We start from the raw sequence: 6,000 nt of genomic DNA, 5'->3' as shown, positions 1-6,000 counted from the left end.
GTTCACAATATCTTTTAATACCGCCCGCTTGGGAAGTGGGAGAGTATATAGAAATCGGGATCTCCGCCCGTCCGGTCGTTTGTTACGCTTTGGGGTACCTATCTCTTTTATCCGCAACTCCTCCAATACTACTGAATGGAATTTAATGAAACTTTAGAGAAACTTAATTGTTATTGTGCTTCTCTTTCTTTACTTTTGATTCAACACATATTGTGGGTTTCCAGTTGTCAATCATGGATATTGCCATTATATTCATAACGGAGGCGGGGTATCATTTAGCGAGATCATTGCTCGCAGTGCCCATAGTTCTTATTGCATTTTCTTTTCTTAACATGATTTTGTATATATATATATATCTTCACATATATTTAAAGTTTTTTAAAAAGTACATTCCTGTCATTCCATATAATCAACATTTGTTTTGTTCCGGTCATCTATCATTATCGAAAATCAGCCAATTATTGGTACAAGTCAAGCGCTCTAGTAAAAGGTACGAATTTATTCAACTAATCCACTTAACTACATGTATCAATGGCCTATAACCGGTCACGGTAGCCTAGTGGTAGAGCGTTCGCTTCGTGATCGGGAGGCCCGGGTTCGATTCTCGATCGCGGCGCCGCGTCATACCTAAGACGCAAACAAAGGTAGTGACTGTTCCTTCGCCAAGCGCTCGGCACTAGAAGTGAAAGTCACGGGTCTTTCGGATATGACCTTAAAAACGTAGGTCCCGTGTCACGGTAGGCGCTGGCACGATAAAGAACCCTCACTGCTCAATGGCCCTGAGTGCCGAGTATAGGTCAAAATTTGAAGCCTTTCACAGGCATAAGGTGAGGTCTCCATATGAGTGAAATATTCTTAAGAGAGACATTAAACAATATACAATCAATCAATCAATCAATGGCCTTTTGATTTCAATTTTCGACCTCTGGAAACGATATTCCGTATTGTCTGCCGTCGTGCTGTGTGCGTCATGTGCAAAAATTTGAATATTTTCAGTCTCTTCTCTGCAACCGCTCATCCAATGAAAATAAATTTTAGTGCAGTCTGTAGAATTTTAAAGAAAGTGCTGCAATTGCTTACCTTTTTGATTTTTTTTTTGGGGGGGGGGGGGGGGGACTTTTATGAATGTTCAAGGTCACCCTCTCTATTGGTCATTTAGTTGTGACTAAAGATTTAAAATGTTCTATGATTCTTACATTTTGTAAAATTTGAACGAAATCAGACAGTCGCCTGCGTTGCGCAGTGGATAGAACGTCTGCTCTAGAGTGCGGAAAAATCTCGAGATGGGCACTAAACAACAAGCAATAACTTACACTGTAATAGACGACTTAAATACTTTATAAAGATTTGTTTTAATATAAGAATATAAGCGTACCCCTAGGTTTGAACCTGCAATAATAATCATAAGCAATGTACATTCCGCGTTTACTAGAGAAAATTGTCTCAGTAACATACCTTTACGGATGTGATTGTGCCCACTATTGATTTTTCTTTGTCAGTTTTCATCACCACTCTTGTTCCAACGACTGCATTCTCTTCGAAAGTAGAAGTACAATAATTTCATTCTAATATTCTCACATTTAAGCCTTCCAAAAACAAAACAATGAAAAAACCTTTATTAACACTATTTATTTAAGGACAACTTTGAACTGCTTAAAAACGTCAGGTTATATAGTTAAAATGATCCACCATCTAATTTCAAATTTAATTAATCGCAATGCATTGTATCTTTCATACTTTGATCAATTACATTGTTTTAAATATTATATTTAACTAAGTTATAGTAGTTAAAAATTTCATTTGCATGCATTTCCCCATTTGAACAAGATGTGTTTGTGAAACACTATGCGCCCGACGGCAACAAAGTTCAATAAACAATTTTAAAAGTTACAGTCAAGGTCACAAGGTCATTGACCTTGATGTCATTTGAAAGAACTTAATTAGTGAAGTATGCCTATCGACTATGAAGTCTCTATCTCTCATGGTTCAAAAGTTATGGTGAAAGTTCTTTTTTAAAAACTATTTTTAGCATATAGGTCACAGTGAAGGTCACAGTCATTGACCTTGACGTCAGTTGAAAGAACCTTATTAGTGAACTACGCAAACCAAATATAACGTATTTACCTCTCATGGTTAAAAAAAATATGGCGAAAGTTCGAAAAAGCTTTTTTTAGCGTATAGGTCACAGTCAAGGTCACAAGGGCATTGACCTTGATGTCAGATGAAAGAACTTTATTGCTGAGGTATGCATACCAAATATGAAGTCTCTACCTTTCATGGTTCAAAAGTTATGGCAAAGGTTAAAGTTGACGACAGACGAACAGATAAACAGACAGGACAAAAACAATGAACGCCTCGGATCTATCCATTAAGGCGCAAAAAAATCAAACTTGATTATTCGTTATTATTCTATTTTTTTTAAAGTTAGGGTGTATTGAATCCGAATTGATCTTGTGGCCTTGACCTATTCTCAACAATCTGAAATTGGATATTTCTATCTGTATTATTTTGTTTGTATTTGACATGTGCATTGCCTGTGGCGTTTCAAAACATGTTTTTCCGAGCAACTTGATGCTTGACCAAATCTTAAATATTCCATCATTGTTACTTATTTCGAAGGAAGACAGATGGGACATTTACATGTATATGTATATTTGATGTGAATTACGTATCACAGAATGTTTCTAAACATTGTTGTACCCCCGTAAAGTTTACAATGGACCTAATTTTCAAATATATCAACATTTCTGTTAAGTCCAGAATGAGAAAAGCTTATAACATTTATATTTGACGTATATACATTTCCTAAGACAAGACCTTCTAAAAACAAGCACTTTCAACTTAATGACCTTAAAGTTAAACTTGTTTTCGTCCATATATGGCTTCACCCTACCCCTTGGGTCATGATATGAATCTACACTACCTGACAGTGAATCCACATGTGCTTCAACTTTCACAGGCCAGTGGTTGAGATTTTGTTTAATGATGTCAGTAATATTTCCCTATTTCGTATTATCTCCCCTTAGAGGAGAATGTGTCCCTTCATTTAAACAAAATTGAATCCCCTTCACCAAAGGTGCTTAGTTTGGTTGAAATTCGCACAGTAGTTCTTGAGAGGAAGATAATTGTAACAAGAGATGTTTCTAAAACACTTATGCCCCCCTCCCCCCAAATTGGATTTTTTCTAAGTCCAAGGACTTAACTCTATCTACAAAGGTGCGATCCTACCCAAAACAAAACTTGACCTAGAAATTAAGCTGCAAAATCTGTATACTTAATTTCATTTCTATATGTGCAACTTCTGCAAAGAAAAAGAACGGAAACTGCAAATAAGTTGAATTTTTCTAGGTCCCAGGGGCATAACTCTTTCAAAAAAGGGGCGATCGTACCCAAAACAGACCTTGACTTAGATATTCAGCTGATAAACCTGTATACCAAATTTCATAGTCACAGCCTTCGGCTCAAATGAGCTAAATACGCTGCGCAAATTTATGCGCACTCCAATTAGATTCGTTCTCAATCAGCGATCTTTAAACTTATGGGTTTTATAACAGAAAAACGGACCTAAAATCAACCTGCGATCCCAAATTTCTTGAATGGGGCGTTAAACAACATACATATACAATCAATCAATTTCAATCAATAAAATAAAGATTTTGTTGATTTACAATTATTAAGTCTGAGTTTATTTTTATCGTATGTTTACTCAAGTAATGTAGCTAATGTTTCCTAATCGATCAAATGACTGTATTTTGTTATTTTAATCTTTGTATAAATCAACCACAACTCATAATTACAGAATTAATGAACTTATTAGTTTCTTAGTACGTGTTGCAGTGATTACGACAACCATATTTCAGTATAATGTTTTAGATCGGGTAAAAGTAAAGTTTAAATTCACGTCCCCGCTCTCCCTTTTCAAAGTGTCCCGCCCCATTACTCTTATTTTTATCTGAAAAGTTTTGGTATGAAAATATGCTTGCTAGCATGTCCACGCATATACACATTGTCTTACATTCTTACTTTAGAGGTGTATGTACCTTTACTGATTTCCTGCAGATGATCCTCAATGTAAGGCATTTCTGTCGGCTCTGTAAATTTAAGATCCACTTTCCCTTCTCTCCCAACACAGACCCGTTCCGTGAAATGGTCTTTCTCCCAGAAAACCTTCGCGTCACATTTGTATACCGTGGCAATATTATCCTCCATACCAACCACTTCTCCTGTATTGTGATAAATATTTTTAAAACATTATCTTCACCAGAAGAGAGCCCTATCATTCCGAGTTGACAAAGGCGTCATTAGATCAAAGGCGACTTTTCGAAGTTACATTGGTATGTAGTGCTTTATATTTATCAGTGAATTCTTGTTTTATACTATGTACGAAACCAGGACTATTGAAATGAAATTCTTACTAATATTAATACTTAAGCGAAACGCCTTTATTATTTGTCTTTTTTAAGGTAAGTCATGTATTGACAATGCGTGTTTTATTTTAAACAGGAAGTGGCATTCATGTTGGTGGTCTTTCTACTTGTGGAAGATCTGTTCAGATTGAGTACATATGCCTTCGGATATTTGTGACATATAAGCATTTATTCTTGGGTCTGTAGTAAGGGTATTGAAAGCAGCTAACTTGAATTGGGTTTGAGAACTTACCTAATGGTAAGAAACACGAAAGTCTCATGGATTATAAGCAGCATTTACTTAATAACTTATAGTGCAAAGAAAACATGGTTTAATAGCGCTCAGGTTGTGTACGTTTTTACTTCAGGGTTTTTTTTTAAGATCGGATGTCTAGGTTTTAAAAGGTGATTTAAAATTCCCCTTTCCATGTCCAACCTGGTAAAGGGATATGTAGAAAAGAGATTTATTTTCAAAAACCACAATTCAGTATTTATTTATTTATTGATATTTTCTTAGTGAGTTTTTCAAACCGTTTTTAGTTCATTATCCTTTTATTTTCCAACTCATTTATGTTGATAGCAGTGTTATATTTTAGAATATATTGTTGTGCTTTTAGCTGACGGCACCACAAATATCGCCAATATCTAGCGAATAAACAACAAACGCGAGCTGGCCACAAAATGTACTTGTATTTGTGTACAGTATAGCCCGCGTTATGTCACGGGAGATAACCCAAAAAGAACACTGTAAAAATAGAAAATAAAAGAAGTTTGTAAAACTAGTCAATTTTCACCACAATATATGTAAAACTTTTTCTTGACATGGAAACATAGATTTTATTTCATCTATATATTTTTCATATTGCTCCCATTTCTTTTATTTTTTCATAAAGTTCGTTTGCTTTATTTATTCCTGTGCAATATTCAAGGATTAATTCTATGTCAAATTGTTATTATTTATATTTTTTAAATCTTTTACAAAGGTTAATTTATGAAATTTATAATTCTTTAAACAATGCCTTTAGTTAACATTGATCATAGTTCAAACACCCCTTACCTGGATTGATCTTGCTAACTGGAGGTAATTAACTACTTTTTACCAAGATGGATCCCTCAGTTAATCTACTAACGCGTTCTTCCGGTTACAGGTAATTTTTTTATGCGCCCGGATAGATAGATCCGGGGCGTATATTGTGATGTTTGATATTTGTGATGTCTGTTTGTATGACTCAAAGTATCGAAAGAACTGAAAGCCCGCGCTATTGAAAATAAGTATAAACAGGAATACTACTAAAAATAGTTCGCTTGCACTATCCATTCAGCAGCGTATGTGCACAAATTATTATATCATGAGTATCGCAATAAAGCAAATTATAATATAATTTCTTTTTCAGTTTAATTCTCAATCAAAAATAGTGTATCACTAAAACAATACCCATTAGCTAAGTTTGGACAACCATCAACTCGTATCAGTCCTTTCAGTACTTTGATTTCAAAATCAAAGTTAAAAAAATTTCACTTTCCTCTGGTTTCCATGGCAACAATCGATTTCTTGAAAATTTCAAATGCGAATCGCACAACTACAATTACTAAT

This window comes from Saccostrea cucullata, unplaced genomic scaffold (genome assembly GCF_032062105.1).
Source record: "Saccostrea cucullata isolate Sc308-1 unplaced genomic scaffold, CSIRO_AGI_Scuc_v1 ctg2068, whole genome shotgun sequence".
Classification (NCBI taxonomy): Eukaryota; Metazoa; Mollusca; class Bivalvia; order Ostreida; family Ostreidae; genus Saccostrea; species Saccostrea cuccullata.
This window is presented reverse-complemented; position numbering follows the sequence as displayed.